Genomic DNA, 21305 nt, shown 5'->3' on the forward strand with positions numbered 1-21305 from the left:
CAATTTTTGTATTTTTTGTGTTTATCTTTGAGATCAACAGTTGGTTCATAACACAAAACAATGGCAATTAAAAAATACCTGGAAGTTCTATATATAGCACAAGGAGATCTAACCCCATTTTGGGGGTGAGGTGGGCTGGTTTGCAATTGTCACGGTAGAAACTCATACATTTGGAAACTGTGTTGAATAGGGGAACAGTAGGAACCCTTTATTACATACGAGGGGGCATAACTGCTGCCATCTATAATCGAGTCTAACGGGACAGGGTCAATGACACCTCTTTCAAGGTCAATCAGGGATGTTTCTAAGCCTAATAGATACAGACGGGAGTGACGCAATATCTTCACAGATGTTATATAATTTATTCTAAGTGTATTGATCCACGAAGGGGACTAGATTTCTGAGAAATTGATTACATAGTCGAAGGGGACAGAATTTCTGGGAAATTGATTTGCAAAATCGACGGGGAATTCTATCATGAGGGGATTTCATTTTTAAATATGGCTTCTCTGATCTTTAGGTCTGAGATATAAATTAATATTCTATTTTTAAATATGGCTTCTCAGGTCCTTAGGTCTGAAAGATAAATATTAATATTCTGTCGAAACTATAATAGCGCAAGTAGGAACACCTTAGATTTTTTTCAGAAATTCATACGAGATCAAGACAGATTGAATATATTTTACGCGGGAAATGATTTCCTGGGAATTTCAATTATGACAGTGCAAAAGGATTCCGAAACAAAGGAACACGCAGAAATTACTTTTAGGGGATTATTTGGGCGAAAACAAATTAATCAACATTTTAGGGATTTTTTGGGCGAAACAGTTTGAGACATTTTAGAAGATGATTTAGGGTGCAACTCTGTGGTCGTTATAATACACAAGTTCCATTTGAAGAGTGTTGTAAGGTCCCCTACTCAAACCCCAAAGGGGCCCCCGCCCAACTATTCCCCCCCCCTATTTTTGCCCCCTCCCCGGGGGGAGGGCTCTCCCTCCCCCGGGCCCCTAAAAAGGCCCCCTCCCGAGCCCTCCAAAGGGCCCCCCAAATTTTTGCCCCCCCCCATTTTTTAATACTTTTTTTGCGCACTTGAGACACAGAAGGGCCCCCCTCCCCAACTTTTTGACTCCCTCCCACCATTAGTGTTTTTTAGTGGTTTACCTTGTCACTGTTACATTCTCTTGATGTTTAAAGTTCATTTTGGATATTTTTTCGTTGAAATGTAAGAGTTGGAATATTTCAGTAGTGTTTTGTCGTGGTTTACCTTGTCACTGTTACATTTTCTTGATGTTTCAAAGTTCATTTTGAAAAAAAAAAGATTTTAAACAAGAAAAACGGGTTTTAATTTTCTATAAAGCAGTGAAATATAAAACAATTAATTATACACAAATACTCCGAATATTTCGGCCCCACGTCCGGGAGCCTTTCTCAACGGAAATAAAAAATATAAAATGAAACAAAAAAAAATTTTCTTTTAAAAAAAACTTAACTTACATCAAAATAAAACATACTAAACACATAAAGAGAAAGAAAAAAACAAAAGAAAAATATAAATAAATAAGAAACAAAACTCACATATTACATAAACACTTCCATGCACTGAATGTCAATAATGATTCAACTCGCCTCCTCACAGTATATAAATTAAAATCTATCAAAAATGAAGAATATATTTATACAAAGACCAAAACAATAAAAGGTCAACTAACCCCCCGGCCCATAACCCCTAATTAAATTTCACAAGTTCATCAACCAATTTATAAATTATAAATTGAACGGATTCGTTTGGTTGCAAGCTTAGCTGCAGTTCGTTTACTTTTCCCATCATTTAACCCATTCTGACCTTTGTTCGCAAGGTCATCTTTCGTTTCAGAACTATTATTAAAATCAGTACTGGTTGAATATCTTGCCTGCATTTTAATTAAACTATTATAAATTGAATTGATCCTAAATTCCCCTTCATCTTTATTGATACTAGTACCCCCATATATTATCTTTTTTATTTCTATAATTTCCCTGAAGCCTTGTAAAAGTCCTACAGACGTATCTACTATTTTTGTTTGATCAAATAAAATACTGTGATGAGGAAAATTATAAAGATGTTCTGCAACAGCTGACTCAAACGTTTCTGGTTTTTTGTTTTGTTTTAGAGCGCAATCTATTGCATTCTTGTGTTGTTGTAGCTTATTTTCTAAAGTTTGATGCGTTCTTCCCACATAAAATTTACCACAAGAACATGGAATTTTGTAAACTCCCTTTTGCAAATTTCTCGGTACCTTGTCTTTCCCTTCATTTAACAACGAGCTTATATTATGTCCTGATTTAAATGCTGAATTTATATTATGTTTTTTTAATTCTATTCTTAATTTTTGTGATAAAATTGGGATAAAAGGCAAAGTTATGTAATTTGTTTCTTGATTTGACCCATCTTCTTCTAATATTTTTGGTTCCGTCAACTTTTTTTCCTTTTTTCAATTATTTGAGAAATCATATTTTCCGGATAGCCATTACCTATTAGAATATCCTTAATAAAAATTAGTTCATTTCTTATGTATCCTGGTGATGCTAATTTTAATACCCTATCAAGTAAAGAAATAACCACACCCCTTTTTACCTGGATCGGATGATTTGATGTGAAAGACAAATAACGGTTGTTATTAGTTGGTTTACGGTAAATTGAAAATGCTAGTTCGTTATTATTTCTATGGATCAAAATATCTAGAAACGGTAACTTATTCTCTGTTTCCTTTTCAATTGTAAAAATTAATTCTCCTCCCAAATTGTTTAAATGTTCCAAAAAACCTTCAATTTCTGATTCCCCATAATTCCAAATAACTAAAATATCATCCATATATCTGCCCCAAAATTTAGGTTTCAAAAAATATGTTTCTATAGCTAAATTTTCAACATACTCTACATAAATATTTGCTAATAACGGACTTAAAGGCCCTCCCATTGCTAAACCCCTAATTTGATGGTAAAAATTATCTCTAAACGTGACATAGTTAGTATATATGCTAGTTATTCTGACTAAATTTAATATACTTTCCAGTTCAATTCCCGAAGATAATTCTTCTATGTCATTTTTACGTTCCTCAAGTTTTTTGGATAAAATAATAATTGATTTATCAAAAGGAATATACGTATACATGGATTTTATATCAAAACTGAACAATCTAGATTCTTTTGATATTTCTACACTTATAAGTTTATCTTTTAAAAATTCCGAGTTTTTTATATACGAATTTTGGAGATATAATAATGGTTTAAGTGTCATTGCTGCCCATTTCTCGATTTTTACCGTTGGTGAATTGGTTGTTGGAACAATAGGTCTTAAGGAGATGCCTGTTTTATGTATTTTTGGCAAACCATATATTCTAGGGCTAACTGATCCCCTTGGAAAGAACTTGTGATACATCTGGGGTGTGATACTTCCATTTGTTTTAAGGTCTTCTAAATCTTTTCTTAATCTTTTAGCATACAATTCAGTTGGGTCCGAGTTAAGTTTTTTATATGTTGAAGTATCACTTAGAATTGTTTCTATTTTACTATCATAATCATCTTTTTCTAGAATTACTACTGTATTGCTCTTATCCGCTTTCGTTATTATTAGAGAATCATCTTTTTGAAAATCTTTTAAAACTTTAATATCTTTGTTCTTAACTTTTTCTTGATAACTACCAAAATCTGTTAAAATATTCACTACCCTTAGTCTTAACTCATCTACATTATTTATATCTTTTGGAAACTTATGAATCCCTGTTTCAATCTTTGAAATAATTTCCTCTATTTGTACATTTTTAGGATTTAGTCCAAATTTTATACTTCTTTCAAGGATTTCCTTTCGTTCTTTGGTTAACTCTTTGTTGCTTAAATTAATCACCCCAGGGCCTGGGAAATAATTAGGCTTATACATTGATAGTTTTTGTTTTTCTTTTTCCCTTTTTAACTGCAAAAATTATTCATTTTGAATAATTTTTTTTTTGAAATGTAAGAGTTGGAATATTTCAGTAGTGTTTGTCGTGGCTTACCTTGTCACTGTTACATTCTCTTGATGTTTCAAAGTTCATTTTGGATTTTTTTTTACGTTGAAATGTAAGAGTTGGAATATTTCAGTAGTGTTTTTTCGTGATTTACCTTGTCATTGTTACATTCTCTTGATGTTTCAAAGTTCATTTTGGAATTTTTTTTTTCCGTTGAAATGTAAGAGTTGGAACTGTAACTGTTATATTCTCTTGATGTTTCAAAATTCATTTTTGATTTTTTTTTCCATTGAAATGTAAGAGTTGGAATATTTCAGTAGTGTTCGTCGTGGTTTACCTTGTAACTGTTACATTCTCTTGATGTTTCAAAGTTCATTTTAGATTTTTTTTTTTCGTTGAAATGTAAGAGTTGGAATTGTCACTGTTACATTCTCTTGATGTTTCAAAGTTCATTTTGGATTTTTTTTTCGTTGAAATGTAAGAGTGGGAATATTTCAGTAGTGTTTTGTCGTGGTTTACCTTGTCACTGTTACATTCTCTTGATGTTTCAAAGTTCATTTTGGATTTTTTTTCCGTTGAAATGCAAGATTTCGAATATTTCAGTATTGTTTTGTCGTTGTTTACCTTGTCAGTGTTACATTATTTTGATGTTTCAAAGTTCATTTTGGATTTCTTTCGTTGAAATGTAAGAGTTGGAATATTTCAGTAGTGTTTGTCGTGGTTTACCATGTCACTGTTACATTCTGAAGATGTTTCAAAGTTCATTTCGGATTTTTTTCGTTGAAATGCAAGAGTTGGATTATTTCAGTACTGTTTTGTCGTGGTTTATCTTGCCACTGTTACATTCTCTTGATGTTTCAAAGTTCATTTTGGATTTATTTCGTTGATATGTAAGAGTTCGATTATTTCAGTAGTGTTTTGTCGTGCTTTACTATGTTCCTGTTATATTCTGAAGATGTTTCAAAATTTATTTTGTATTTTTTTCGTTGAAATATAAGTGTTGGATAATTTGAGAAATATTTTTTCATAGTTTACCTTGTTACTATTACATTCTATTGATTTTTAAAAGTTTATGTTCGATTAAATTCGTTGAAATGTAGGAGTTGGCATATTTCAGTAGTGTTTTTTCGTGGTTTACCTTGTCACTGTTACATTCTCTTGATGTTTGAAAGTTCATTTTGAGCCTTTTTCGTTGAAATGTAAGAGTTGGAATATTTCAGTCGTGTTTTGTTGTAGTTCTTCTTGTCACTGTTACATTCTGATGATGTTTGAAAGTTCATTTTGGGCGTTTTTCGTTGAAATGTAAGAGTTGGAATATTTCAGTAGTGTTTTGTCATGGTTTACTTTGTCACTGTTACATCCTCTTGATGCTTCAAAGTTCATTTTAGATTTTTTTCATTGCAATGAAAGAGTTGGAATATTTCAGTAGTATTTTGTCGTTGTTTACCTATTCACTGTTATATTCTCTTGATATTTAAAAGTTTATTTTAGATTTTTTTTTCCTTGAAATGTAAGAGTTGGAATATTTCAGTAGTGTTTTGTAGTGGTTTACATTGTCACTGTTACATTCGCTTGATTTTTCAAAGTTCATTTTGGATTTTTTTTAGTTGAAATGTAAGAGTTGGAATATTTCAGTAGTGTTTTCTCGTGGTATACCTTGTCACTGTTACATTCTGAAGATGTTTCAAAGTTAATTTTGGTTTTTTTTCGTTGATATGTAAAGTTGGAATATTTCAGTAGTGTTTTCTCATGGTTTACCATGTCACTGTTACATTCTTTCGATGCTTCAAAATTTATTTTGGATTTTTTTCGTTGAAATGTAAGAGTTAGATTATTTCAGTAGTGTTTTGTTGTGCTTTACCATGTCACTGTTACATTCTGAAGGTGTTTCGAAGTTCATTTTGGATTTTTTTTGTTGAAATGTAAGATTTGGAATATTTCAGTAGTGCTTTCTCGTGGTATACCTTGTCACTGTTACATTCTGAAGATGTTTCAAAGTTCACTGTTACATTCTCTTGATGTTTCAAAGTTCATTCACATTCGTCCCCTTAGAAGTTTACAAAATAATGCCCTACGTGTTTTAACTGGAGATAATCATAATACGTCTGTTAGACATAGATATAATCAAGTAAATATATTACCGATGGCTGGATTATTCCGTTTTTATAATGCTCTTTTTATGTTTAAATATACACACGCGTTATTACCTGAGTGTTTTAGGGAAATGTTTACAAGTGGTGTTAATTTTCATAATTACTAGACTAGAACATCAACACTAGTTCGGCGACCTCAGGTTATTACAAAGCGATCCGTTTTTCCATAAGACATGTTGGCCCTCGGGTATTGGAACCATTAACGCAGGCATATTTCAACAATTGATGAGCTAAATAAATTTCGCAGTAAATTAAAAGGACAGTGTTTGTCTACATATGAGTTTTAATCCTTGCTGGGCGAATTTTCTCTCAAGTGATTGTGGCACTTTTTTTGGGAGGGTGACGAGGAGGTAAAAAAAAAGAATGATTTTTAGTTTTGTGTCTTGGTATCCAATTAGGTCGTGAAATTATTAGAAATTTATTTATGTTGTTTATTTTTATTTATTTATTTTCTTATTATTTTTTTTGTCCTTTTTTTGGGGGGGGGTAGGTCTAAGGCTGGCTAGTAGTAATTGTGTATGTAGGGTTTTGTAAAGGATGATGTCTACCCATACAATTTTAATAAACTTCGGGTTTTGTTTTTAATGTGTTATATTTTTTTTATAAAGCCTTTCTCTCTCTCTCTCTCTCTCTCTCTCATTTTGGATTTTTTTTCCTTGAAATGTAAGAGTTTGAATATTTCAGTAGTGTTTTGTTGTGGTTTACCTTATCACTGTTACATTCTCTTGATGTTTCAAAGTTCATGTTGGAATTTTGTTTTTAAATTGAAATGTAAGAGTTGGACTATTTCATTAATGTTTGTCGTGTCTTACCTTGTCACTGTTACATTCTCATGGTTTTTCAAAGCTCATTTTTGATTTCATTCGTTTAAATGCAATAGTTGGCATATTTCACTAGGATTTTGTCGGGGTTTACCTTGTCACTGTTACATTCTCTTCAAGTTGCAAAGTTTGTTTTGGATTTTTTTTTTCGTTGAAATGTAAGAGTTGGAACATTTCAATAGTGATTTGTCATGGATTAACTGGTGACTGTTACATTCTCTTGATGTTTCAAAGTTCATTTTGGATTTTTTCCCCTTGAAATGTAAGAGTTGGAATATTTCAGTAGTGTTTTGTCGTGGTTTACCTTGTCACAGTTAAATTCTGAAGATGTTTCAAATTTCATTTTAGATTTTTTTTTTCTTCGAAATTTAAGAGTTTGAATTTGTCATTAGTGTTTTGTCGTGGTTTACCTTGTCATTGTTACATTCTCTTGATGTTTCAAAGTTAATTTTGGATTTTTTTTTTGTTGAAATGTAAGAGTTGGATTATCTCAGTAGTGTTTTGTCGTGATTTGCCTTGTCACTTACATTCTGAAGATGTTTCAAAGTTCATTTGGATTTCTTTCGTTGAAATGTAAGAGTTGGAATATTTCAGTAGTGTTTTGTCGTGGTTTACCTTGTCACTGTTACATTCTCTTGATGTTTCAAAGTTCAGTTTGGATTTTCTTCATTGAAATGTAAGAGTTGGAATATTTCAGTAGTGTCTTGTCGTGGTCTACCTTGTCACTGTTACATTCTCTTGATGTTTCAAAGTTCATTTGGATTTCTTTCATTGCAATGTAAGAGTTGGAATATTTCAGTAGTATTTTGTCGTTTTTTACCTTCTCACTATTACATTCTCTGGATGTTTTAAAGTTCATTTTAGATTTTTTTTTTACTTGAAATGTAAAAGTTGGAATATTTCAGTAGTGTTTTGTTGTGGTCTACCTTATCACTGTTACATTCTCATGATATTTCAGTTATTTTGGATTTTTTTCTTGTTGAAATGTAAGACACCTGCTCACACACACAGTCATTGTGAGAGAGATATGTATAAAGTTAGGTTAATTTAGGTTCACTTAGAGCGGCGCGCCACTCTAAATATCATCAGAATGTAACAGTGATAAGGTAGACCACGACAAAACACTACTGAAATATTCCAACTCTTACATTTAAAGTAAAAAAAATCCAAAATGAACTTTGAAACATCAAGAGTATGTAATAGTGATAAGGTAGACCACGACAAAACACAACTGAAATATTCCAACTCTTACATTTCAAGGGAAAAAAAATCCAAAATGAACATTGAAACTTCAAGAGAATGTAACAGTGACAAGGTAAACCATGAAAAAACACTACTGAAATATTCCAACTCTTACATTTTAACAAAAAAGCTCGAAATGAACTATGAAACATTAAGAGAATGCAACAGTGACAAGGTAAACCATGACGAAACCCTACTGAAATATTCCACCTCTTACATTTCAACGAAAAAAGCCCAAAATGAACTTTGAAACATCATCAGAATGTAACAGTGACAAGGTGAACCACAACAAAACACTACTAAAATATTCCAACTCTTACATTTCAACGAAAAAAGTTCAAAATGAACATTGAAACATCCAGAGAATGTAACAGTGACAAGGTAAACCATGACAAAACACTACTTAAATATTCCAACTCTTACATTTCAACGAAAGAAATCCAAATGAACTTTGAAACATCTTCAGAATGTAACAGTGACAAGGTAAATCACGACAAAACACTACTGAGATAATCCAACTCTTACATTTCAACAAAAAAAAATTCCAAAATGAACTTTGAAACATCATGAGAATGTAACAGTGGACAAGGGAAATCACGACAAACACTACTGAAATATTCCAACTCTTACATATCAACGAAAGAAATCCAAAATGAACTTTGAAAAATCAAGAGAATGTAACAGTGAAAAGGTAAGACACGACAAACACTACTGAAATATTCCAACTCTTACAATTCAACAAAAAAAAAAAATCTAAAATGAACTTTGATACATCTTCAGAATGTAACTGTGACAAGGTAAACTATGACAAAACACTACTGAAATATTCCAACTCTTACATTTAAAGGAAAAAAAAATCCAAAATGAACTTTGAAACATCAAGAGAATGTAACAGTGACAAGGTAAACCACAACAAAACACTACTAAAATATTCCAACCCTTACATTTCAACAAAAAAAATCTAAAATGAACCACGACAAAACCCTACTGAAATATTCCAACTCTTACATTTCAACGAAAAAAAAATCCAAAAAGAACTTTGAAACATCAAGAGAGTATAACAGTGACAAGGTAAACCACGACAAAACACTACTGAAATATTCCAACTCCAAATATTCCAACCGGGAATAATGGGCATGGTGATGGGGGTCTAGTTGCCCTCAAATCACTTTCAACTATTAGAAGGGCACCAGCCACTCCAATTTCCAATCGAATGAGCCCTTTTCGAAGTTTCTACGACAACTCCTTCGATACGAAGTGTCCTGGTATGGAAAAAAAAAAACAGAAAAATAAATAATACATTGTCCCAACATCGTTCTTTACTTAGGCAGCGCGATTTCGCTGCCGATGATGGTTGCTCTCTAATATAGATGTTCTTTGTTTGATGTGAAATTACTAGCGGAAAAAGCCTATGGATTTTTCTTAACTGGAATAGTGTGAGACGACTTGACTACAACCTACAATTATGACATCAATCTTCAACATGAAATATGCAGTTTTTCGTACAAAAATTGATTCTATTTTAGAAATAATTTGTCGTAATTACAAAAGGTTTTTAACCCCATTAATTTCCTTTAAAATAAGCCATTGAACAACTCTCTACAATGTTCCAGTGCCAAGCTATCTTTGGAAAAAAAGATGCCGTTTAGGCAGAATGCTGTAGTATCTGCCACTTTTCTTAATTAATTGAAAAAACTTTTTCCACAAAATAAGTTTTTCAAAGAAAAGTAAAGAACTGCATTAAAGAAAAAATGAGCAAAAATAAAATCAAATAATCTACCAGGCGTGAAACTATCACAAATCAGCATCGATAAATAAACGAAACCCAAAACGAACAGAAATTGGTTGCTGGTTTCTCCATCTTCTGTTTTGTTCCACTGCTTTATATAAATTAAACCCGTTTTTTCTCTCTCAATTTTTGTATTTTTTGTGTTATCTTTGAGATCAACAGTTGGTTCATAACACAAAACAATGGCAATTAAAAAATACCCGGAAGTTCTATATATAGCACAAGGAGATCTGACCCCATTTTGGGGGTTACGTGGGCTGGTTTGCAATTGTCACGGTAGAAACTCATACATTTGGAAACTGTGTTGAATAGGGAAACAGTAGGAACCCTTTATTACATACAAGGGGGCACAACTGCTGCCCTCTATAATCGAGTCTAACGGGACAGGGTCAATGAGACCTCTTTCAAGGTCAATCAGGGATGTTTCTAAGCCTAATGGATACAGACGGGAGTGACGCAATATCTTCACTGATGTTACATAATTTATTCTAAGTGTATTGATCCACGAAGGGGACTAGATTTCTGAGAAATTGATTACATAATCGAAGGAGACAGAATTTCTGGGAAATTGATTTGCAAAATCGATGGGGAATTATATCATGAGGGGATTTCATTTTTAAATATGACTTCTCTGATCTGTTGGTCAGAGATGTAAATTAATATTATATTTTTAAACATGACTTCTCAGACCCTTAGGTCGGAAAGATAAATATTAATATTCTATCGAAACCATAATAACTCAAGTAGTAACACATTAGATTTTTTCAGAAATTCATACGAGATCAAGACAGATTAAATATATTTTACGCGGGAAATGGTTTCTTGGGAATTTCAATTATGACAGTGCAAAAGGATTCCGAAACAAATGAACACGCAGAAATTACTTTTAGGGGATTATTTGGGCGAAAACAAATTAATCAACATTTAGGGATTTTTTGGGCGAAACAGTTTGAGACATTTTAGAGGATGATTTAGGGTGCAACTCTGGGATTGTTATAATACACAAGTTCCATTTGAAGAGTGTTGTAAGGTCCCCTACCCAAACCCCAAAGGGGCTCCTGCCAAACTAGTTTGCCCCCCCCCATTTTTAACTTTTTTTTGCCGCGCTTGAGACACAAAAGGGCCCCACTCCTCCCGGGCCACCAAAGGGCTCCCCTCCCCCTGGGCCCCTAAAAGGCCCCCTCCCGGGCCCTCCAAAGGGCCGACCTAGTTTTTTGCCCCCCCATTTTTTAATTCTTTTTTTTGCGCACTTGAGACACAGAAGGGCCCCCCTCCCCCAATTTTTGACCCCCTCCCACCATTAGTGTTTTTCGTGGTTTACCTTGTCACTGTTACATTCTCTTGATGTTTAAAGTTCATTTTGGATTTTTTTCGTTGAAATGCAAGAGTTGGAATATTTCAGTAGTGTTTTGTCGTGGTCTACCTTGTCACTGTTACATTTTCTTGATGTTTCAAAGTTCATTTTGAATACTTTTTTTGTTGAAATGTAAGAGTTGGAATATTTCAGTAGTGTTTTGTCATGGTTTACCTTCTCACTGTTACATTCTCTTGATGTTTCAAAGTTCATTTTGGAATTTTTTTTTTCCGTTGAAATGTAAGAGTTGGAATTGTAACTGTTATATTCTCTTGATGTTTCAAAGTTCATTTTTGATTTTTTTTTCATTGAAATGTAAGAGTTGGAATATTTCAGTTGTATTTGTCGTGGTTTACCTTGTCACTGTTACATTCTCTTGATGTTTCAAAGTTCATTTTAGATTTTTTTTCGTTGAAATGTAAGAGTTTGAATTGTCGCTGTTACATTTTCTTGACGTTTAAAAGTTCATTTTGTATTTTTTTTTTCGTTGAAATGCAAGAGTTGGGATATTTCAGAAGTTTTTAGTCGTGATTTACCTAGTCACTCTTACTATCTCTTTATATTTCAAAGTTCATTTTAGATATTTTTTCCTTGAAATGTAAGAGTTGGAATATTTCAGTAGTGTTTTATCGTGGTATACCTTGTCACTTTTACATTCTCTTGATTTTTCAAAGTTCATTTTGGATTTCTTTCGTTGAAATGTAAGAGTTGGAATATTTTAGTAGTGTTTGTCGTGGTTTACCATGTCACTGTTACATTCTGAAGATGTTTCAAAGTTCATTTCGGATTTTTTTCGTTGAAATGAAAGAGTTGGAATATTTCAGTAGTGTTTTGTCGTGGTTTACCTTCCCACTGGTACATTCTTTTGATTTTTCAAAGTTCATTTTGGGTTTTTTTCGTTGAAATGTAAGAGTTGGATTATTTCAGTAGTGTTTTGTCGTGCTTTACCATGTCACTATTACATTCTGAAGATGTTTCAAAGTGTATTTTGGATTTTTTTTTCGTTGAAATACAAGAGTTTGAATATTTCAGTAGTTTTTTGTCGTGGTTTACCTCGCTACTGTTATATTCTCTTGATGTTTCAAAGTTCATTTTGGATTATATTCGTTGAAATGTAAGAGTTGGCATATTTCAGTAGTGTTTTGTCGTGGTTTACCTTGTCACTGTTACATTCTCTTGATGTTTCAAAGTTCATTTTGAACCTTTTTCGTTGAAATGTAAGAGTTGGAATATTTCAGTAGTGTTTTGTTGTAGTTCACCTTGTCACTGTTACATTCTGATACCTTGTCATGATGTTTCAAAGTTCATTTTGGGCGTTTTTCGTTGAAATGTAAGAGTTGGAATATTTCAGTAGTGTTTTGTCATGGTTTACCTTGTCACCGTTACATTCTCTTGATGTTTCAAAGTTCATTTTGGATTTGATTCGTTGAAATGTAAGAGTGGGAATATTTCAGTAGTGTTTTGTCGTGGTTTACCTTGTCACAGTTACATTCTCTTGATGTTTCAAAGTTCATTTTAGATTTTTTTTTCCTTGAAATGTGGGAATAGTGGGAATATTTCAGTACTGTTTTGTAGTGGTTTACATTGTCACTGTTACATTCGCTTGATTTTTCAAAGTTCATTTTGGATTTTTTTTCGTTGAAATGTAAGATTTGGAATATTTCAGTAGTGTTTTCTCGTGGTATATCTTGTCACTGTTACATTCTGAAGATGTTTCAAAGTTAATTTTGGATTTTTTCGTTGAAATGTAAAGTTGGAATATTTCAGTAGTATTTTCTCATGGTTTACCATGTCACTGTTACATTCTCTTGATGCTTCAAACTTCACTTTGGATTTTTTTCGTTGAAATGTAAGAGTTAGATTATTTCAGTAGTGTTTTGTTGTGCTTTACCATGTCACTGTTACATTCTGAAGATGTTTCAAAGTTCACTGCTACATTCTCTTGATGTTTCAAAGTTAATTTTTTTTCCTTGAAAAGTAAGAGTTTGAATGTATCAGTAGTGTTTTGTTGTGGTTTACCTTATCACTGTTACAATCTCTTGATGTTTCAAAGTTCATTTTGGATTGTTTTTTCCATTGAAATGTAAGAGTTGGAATATTTCAGGAGTGTTTTGTCGTGGTTTACCTTTTCACTGTTACATTCTCTTCATGTTTCAAAGTCCTTTTGGATTTTTTTTTCGTTGAAATGTAAGAGTTGGAATATTTCAGTAGTGTTTTGTTGTGGTTTACCTTGTCGCTGTTACATTCAGAAGATGTTTAAAAGTTCATTTTGGATTTTTTTTTCGTTGAAATGTAAGAGTTGGAATATTTCAATAGTGGTTTTTCGAGGCTTACCTTGCCACTGTTACATTCTCTAGATGTTTCAAAGTTCATTTTGGATTTTTTTTCCTTGAAATGTAAGAGTTGGAATATTTCACTAGTGTTTTGTCGTGCTTTATTTTGTCACTGTTATATTCTGGAGAAGTTTCAAAATTCATTTTAGATTTTTTTTTTCGTTGAAATGTAAGAGTTGGAATATTTCAGTAGTGTTTGTCGTGGTTTACCTTGTCTCTGTTACATTCTCTTGATGTTTTAAAGTTCATTTTGGATTTTTTTTTCGTTGAAATGTAAGAGTTGGAATATTTCAGTAGTGTTTTGTCATGGTTTACCTTTTCACTGTTACATTCTCTTGATGTTTCAAAGTTCATTTTGGATTTTTTTTTTGTTGAGATGTAAGAGTTGGATTATCTCAGTAGTGTTTTGTCGTGATTTGCCTTGTCACTTTTATTCTGAAGATGTTGAAAAGTTTATTTGGATTTCTTTCTTTGAAATGTAAGAGTTGGAATATTTCAGTAGTGTTTTGTCCTGGTTTACCTTGTCACTGTTACATTCTCTTGATGTTTCAAAGTTCATTTTGGATTTTTTTCATTGAAATGTAAGAGTTGGAATATTTCAGTAGTGTCTCGTCGTGGTTTACTTTGTGACTGTTGCATTCTCTTGAAGTTTTAAAGTTCATTTTGGATTTCTTTCATTGCAATGTAAGAGTTTGAATATTTCAGTAGTATTTTGTCGTTTTTTACCTTCTCACTATTACATTCTCTTGATGTTTTAAAGTTCATTTTGGATTTTTTACTTGAAATGTAAGAGTTGGAATATTTCAGTAGTGTTTTGTCGTGGTCTACCTTATCACTATTACATTCTCTTGATGTTTCAAAGTTCATTTTGGATTTTTTTTACTTGAAATGTAAGAGTTGGAACATTTCAGAAGGGTTTTGTCGTGGTCTACCTTATCACTGTTACATTCTCATGATATTTCAGTTATTTTGGATTTTTTTGTTGTTGAAATGTAAGACACCTGCTCACACACACAGTCATTGTGAGAGATATGTAAAAAGATGGGTTAATTTAGGTTCACTTAGAGCGGCGCGCCACTCTAAATATCATCAGAATGTAACAGTGATAAGGTAGACCACGACAAAACACTACTGAAATATTCCAACTCTTATATTTCAAGTAAAAAAATCGAAAATGAACTTTGAAACATCAAGAGAATGTAATAGTGATAAGGTAGACCACGACAAAACACTACTGAAATATTCCAACTCTTACATTTCAAGTAAAAAAAATCCAAAATGAACATTAAAACTTCAAGAGAATGTAACAGTGACAAGGTAAACAACGACAAAATACTACTGAAATATTCCAACTCTTACATTGCAAAGAAAGAAATCCAAAATGAACTTTGAAACACCAAGAGAATGTAAAAGTGACAAGGAAAATCACGACGAAAAACTTCTTAAAAATTCAAACGATTGCATTTCAACGAAAGAAATTCAAAATGAACTTTGAGAAATCGAGACAGCTTAACAATGAGAAGGTAAGCCACGACAAACACTACTGAAATATTCCAACCCTTACAATTCAAAAAAAAAAAAATCTAAAACGAACTTTGATACATATTCAGAATGTAACTGTGACAAGTTAAACTATGACAAAACACTAATGAAATATTCCAACTCTTACATTACAACGAAAAAAATCCAAAATGAACTTTGAAACATCAAGAGAATGTAACAGTGACAAGGTAAACCACGACAAAACACTACTGAAATATTCCGACTCTCACATTTCAACGAAAAAAATAATCGAAAATGAACCATGACAAAACACTACTGGAATATTCCAACTCTTACACTTCAACGAAAAAAAAATCCAAAACGAACTTTGAAACATAAAGAGAATGTAACAGTGACAAGTTAAATCGCGACAAAACACTACTGAAATATTCCAACTCTTATATTTCAATGTAAAAAAAAAAAAATCCAAAATGAACTTTGAAACATCAAGAGAATGTAACAGTGATAAGGTAAACCACAACAAAACACTACTGAAATATTCCAACTTACATTTCAACGAAAAAAAAAATACAAAACGAACTTTGAAACATCAAGAGAATGTAACAGTGACAAGGTAAACCACGACAAAACACTACTGAAATATTCGAACTCTTATATTTCAATGTAAAAAAAAAAATCAAAAATGAACTTTGAAACATCAAGAGAATGTAACAGTGACAAGGTAAACCAAAACAAAACACTTCTGAAATATTCTTACATTTCAACGAAAAAAAAGTCCAAAATGAACTTATAAATATCTTCAGAATGTAACAGTGACATGGTAAAGCATGACAAAACACTACTGAAATAATCCAACTCTTACTTTTCAACGAAAAAAAATCCAAAATGAACTTTGAAGCATCAAGAGAATGTAACAATGACATGGTAAACCATGAGAAAACACTACTGAAATATTCCAACTCTTACATTTCAACGAATAAAATCCAAAATGAACTTTAAAACATCTTCAGAATTTAACAGTGACAAGGTAAACCATGAGAAAAAACTACTGAAATATTCCAACTTTTACTTTCAACGAAAAAAAAATCCAAAATGAACTTTGAAAAATCAAGAGAATGTAACAGTGACAATGTAAACCACTACAAAACACTACTGAAATATTCTAACTCTTACATTTCAAGGAAAAAAAAATCTAAAATGAACTTTGAAACATCAAGAGAATGTAACAGTGAATAGGTAAACCACGACAAAACACTACTGAAATATTCCAACTCTTATACATTATAACAAAAAAAAAATCTAAAATGAACTTTGAAACATCTTCAGAATGTAACAGGGACATGGTAAAGCACGACAAAACACTACTGAAATAATCCAACTCTTACATTTCAACAAAAAAAAATCCTAAATGAACTTTGAAGCATCAAGAGAATGTAACAGTGACAAGGTAAACCACGAGAAAACCCTACTGAAATATTTCAACTCTTACAGTTCAACTAAAAAAAAAATCAAAAATGAACTTTGAAACATCTTCAGAATATAACAGTGACAAGTTAAACCCTTTGAAACATCAAGAGATTGTAACAGTGACAAGGTAAATCACGACAAAACAATACTGAAATATTTAAACTCTTGCATTTCAACGAAAAAAAATCGAAAATGAACTTTGAAACATCAAGAGAATGTAACAGCGACAATTCCAACTCTTACATTTCAACGAAAAAAAAAAATCCAAAATGAACTTTGAAACATCAAGATAATGTAACAGTGACAAGGTAAACCACGACAAAACAGTACTGAAATAATCCAACTCTTACATTTCAACAAAAAAAAAATCTAAAATGAAGTTTGAAACATCAAGAGAATGTAACAGTGACAAGGTAAGCCACGACAAAACACTACTGAAATATTCCATCTCTTGCATTTCAATGAAAAAATAAATCCAAAATGAACTTTGATACATCAAGAGAATGTAATAGTGACAAGGTAAACCACTACAAAACACTACTGAAATAATCCAACTTACTTTTCAACAAAAAAAAAATCCAAAATGAACTTTTAAGCAAAATGAACGTACATTTTCAACGAATGAAATCGAAAATGAACTTTGAAACATCAAGAGAATGGAACAGTGACAAGGTAAACCACGACAAAACACTACTGAAATATTACAACTCTTACATTTCAACGAAAGAAATACAAAATGAGCTTTGAAACATCAAGAGAATGTAACAGGGACAAGGTAAACCACGAAAGAAAACTACTGAAATATGCCAACCCTTACATTTCAACGAATGTAATCCAAAATGAACTTTGAAACATCAAGAGAATTTAACAGTGACATGGTAAACCACAACAAAATACTACTGAAATATTCTAACTCTTACATTTCAATGAAAAAAAATCCAAAATGAACTTTTAAACATATTCAGAATGTAACAGTGATATGGTAAACCACGAGAAAACACTACTGAAATATTCCGACTCTTACATTTCAACAAAAAAAAATCCATAATTAACTTTGAAACATCAAGAGAATGTAACAGTGACAAGGTAAACTACGAGAAAACACTACCGAAATATTCCAACTCTTACATTTCAATGAAAAAAAAAATCAAAAATGAACTTCGAAACATCTTCAGAATGTAACAGTGACAAGGTAAACCACGACAAACACTACTGAAATATTCCAACTCCTGCAGTTCAACGGAAACATAAAGATAATGTACCAGTGATAAGTTAAACAACGACAAACCACTACTGATATATTCCAACTCTTACATTTCAAGGAAAAAAAAAACTAAAATGAACTTTCAAACATCAAGAGAATATAACAGTGAAAAGGTAAACCACGACAAAACACTACTGAAATAATCCAACTCTTACATTTCAATGAAAAAAATCCAAAATGAACTTTGAAACATCAAGAGAATGTAACAGTGACAATTCCAATTCTTACATTTTAACGAAAAAAATCCAAAATGAACTTTGAAGCATCAAGAGAATGTAACAGTGAAAAGGTAAACCACGAGAAATCAGCACTGAAATATGCCAACTCTGACATTTCAACGAATGAAATCCAAAATAAACTTTGAAACATCAAGAGATTGTAACAGTGACAAGGTAAATCACGACAAAACACTACTGAAATATTCAAACTCTTACATTTCCCAGTAGGAACCCTTTATTACATACGACGGGGCACAACTGCTGCCATCTATAATCGAGTCTAACGGGACAGGGTCAATGACACTTCTTTCAAGGTCAATCAGGAATGTTTCTAAGCCTAATGGATACAGACGGGAGTGACGCAATATCTTCACTGATGTTACATAATTTATTCTAAGTGTATTGATCCACGAAGGGGGACTAGATTTCTGAGAAATTGATTACATAATCGAAGGAGACAGAATTTCTGGGAAATTGATTTGCATAATCGACGGGGAATTCTATCATGAGGGGATTTCATTTTTAAATATGGCTTCTCTGATCTTTAGGTCTGAGAGAAAAATTAGTATTCTATTTTAAATATGGCTTCTCTGATCGTTAGGTCTGAGAGATAAATTAATATTCTATTTTTAAATATGGCTTCTCTGGTCTTTAGGTCTGAGAGATAAATATTAATATTCTATCGAAGCCATAATAGTGTAACTAGGAACACCTTAGATTTTTTCAGAAATTCATACGAGATCAAGACAGATTGAATATATTAGTAGAGGTGACCCTAAAGCTCGTGTCACGCACCCCTGCTGCCACCTATAACTTTTTTTTAACACCAAATATGGGCATAGCCTCCCTAGGGAGAACACGTGGTTAATGGGGTCAATGACCTCTTTCTCCATGGTCTCTTTCTCCAGGTGTGTTTTTGGCACGCTCTCGGCGAATGTTATGATCCAGAAATAGTATTTGTTGTTGTTTCCGAGGCAAATGTCAAGGTCAATATTGTTGTTGTTGTTGTAAGTGCACGCTCTCAGTGAATGTTATGATCCAGAAATAGTATTTGTTGTTGTTGCTCGAGCCAAATGTTATGAGTTTCCGGGAAACAGTATTTGTTATTGTTGTTCAAGCCAAATGTTATGAGTTTCCAAGGTAACAGTTAGATCACACATGACAGATGATGTCATGATTGATTGATTGACATGAAAGGGGAATTAATTGTTGTTTCTAAGGGGAATTATTGATTTACGAAAGGGGATTTCATTTGTTGTTTCTAAAGAGAATCGTTCCCGAGCGAATGTTCTGATCTTAGCGCGTGAAAAGGTTTCTTTGTAATTTCAATGTGAAAGCACAGGGATGCCAAACAAAAGGAACACGCTGAATTTACGTTTAGGGACTATTTGGGCGAAACTGTTTTAGCCATTTTATGGGATTATTTCTGCGAAATAGTTAGAGACATTTTAAAAGATGATTTTAGAAGAGGATTTGAGGGTGAAATTCTGTGGTCCTTATAATACACAAGTTCCATTTGAACAATATTGTGAGGTCCTCTACCCCAAGCCCCAAGGGTTCCAATCCCCCTACCCCACCCCGAAGGAAGCCCCCGGTACTCAAAGGTCCCCCCAAGCTCCCAAAGAGCCCCAGTCCCCCAAACGCCCTCTTCAGACCCCCAAAGGCCCTCCTCTGGTCCTCAAAGGGCCTCCGGACCCCCAAAGGGCCCCCCGGACCCCAGAGGCCCTCACCCGGCCCCCAAAGGTCCACCGGGCTCCCAAAGGACCAATCGGCCCCTCAAGTGCCCCCCAGACCCCTAAAGACCGTCCCCGTGCCCCAAAGGCCACCCCAGTCCTCAAAGGTCCCCCGGGACCGAAAAGCGCCGCGCGCCAGGAAAGCGCCGCATGGGGATGTGCCGCGGGTCGGAGGAAGCGCCGCAGGGGATGAACCGCAGGGAGGCGCCGCAGGGAGGTGCCGCAGGAAAGCGCCGCGGGAATGCACTGCGGGAGTGCGCCGCAAAAAGTAAACTAAAAAGTAAAAATTTCGAAATGTTATACCCCAAACGCCCTCGTCAGACCCCCAAAGGCCCTCCCCTGGTCCTCAAAGGTCCCCCGGGCTCCCAAAGGGCCAATCGGCTCCCAAGGGTCCCCCGGGACCCCAAAGGTCCACCCCCAGTCCCCACAGGTCCACTGGGCTCCCACAAGACCACCCAATCCTCAAGGGCCCCGGATCCCCACACGCCCTCCCTGGGCCCCAAAGGCCCTCCCCCGGTCCCCATACATGCACACAAAAACTTACACACACACAAAAACTTACACACACACACAAAAACTTACACACACACACGTATGATACACGTGTATGATTAGGTTAGGTTAGGTTAGATTAAGTTAGGTTAGGTTAAGTTAGGTTAGGCTAGGTTATCCCCCGTCAGCGCGCGGACGTAGGCTACCCAAGCCTAACCTAAGTTAACCTAACCTAACTTAACCTAACCTAACTTAATCTAACCTAAGCTACTCGGACACCTAACTTTTTGCATGTCTCTCAACTAACCTAAGCTAACCTAAGTGACGCATACATAGGCTAACCTAACCTAACTTAATCTAGCCTAACCTAACCTACCCATACTCGCCGGAAATGGTTAGGTTAACTTATCATGAACACTCATGATAAGTTAACCTAACCTAACTTAAACATGTAGAAATGTTTCTATTTATTTATTAATATTTATTTATACCTAACCTAACCTATTTTTTTGGAGGTTAGATGAACGAGTTTGAACGATTGTCTTTAATAATAGAGCGAGTCACTCATTTTCTAATTTAAAAATTTGAGGGGTAAATCCATAAGACAAAGGAGCTAAAATTTAATTTAAAATTAGAGTAGAACTTTAAATTTTTCATCTCTTTGAGAAAAAAAACAGAACTGAAGTAGAACCTTTTTATTTTCTTGGAAAAATTAGAAGAGAACTTTGAATGTTTTATGTCTTTGAGAAATTAAGAACTGAAGTGTGAGCTTTTTCATTTTCATTCACGTAACCTCGTCTAAATTAACCTTAAAAAATGAAATAAAGCTATGTCGACTTTGCATATTTTATTCAACATATCCGACAAAGCGCTGGAGGGATGCATTCCTGTCGACTTTTGGATGATGTTTCCCCATTTTTCAATAATCATGGCGATTTTCTCAAGTTCTTTTC

This window comes from Artemia sp. Qi Xiang Cuo, chromosome 16 (assembly GCF_049724085.1).
Source record: "Artemia sp. Qi Xiang Cuo chromosome 16, ASM4972408v1, whole genome shotgun sequence".
Classification (NCBI taxonomy): Eukaryota; Metazoa; Arthropoda; class Branchiopoda; order Anostraca; family Artemiidae; genus Artemia; species Artemia sp. Qi Xiang Cuo.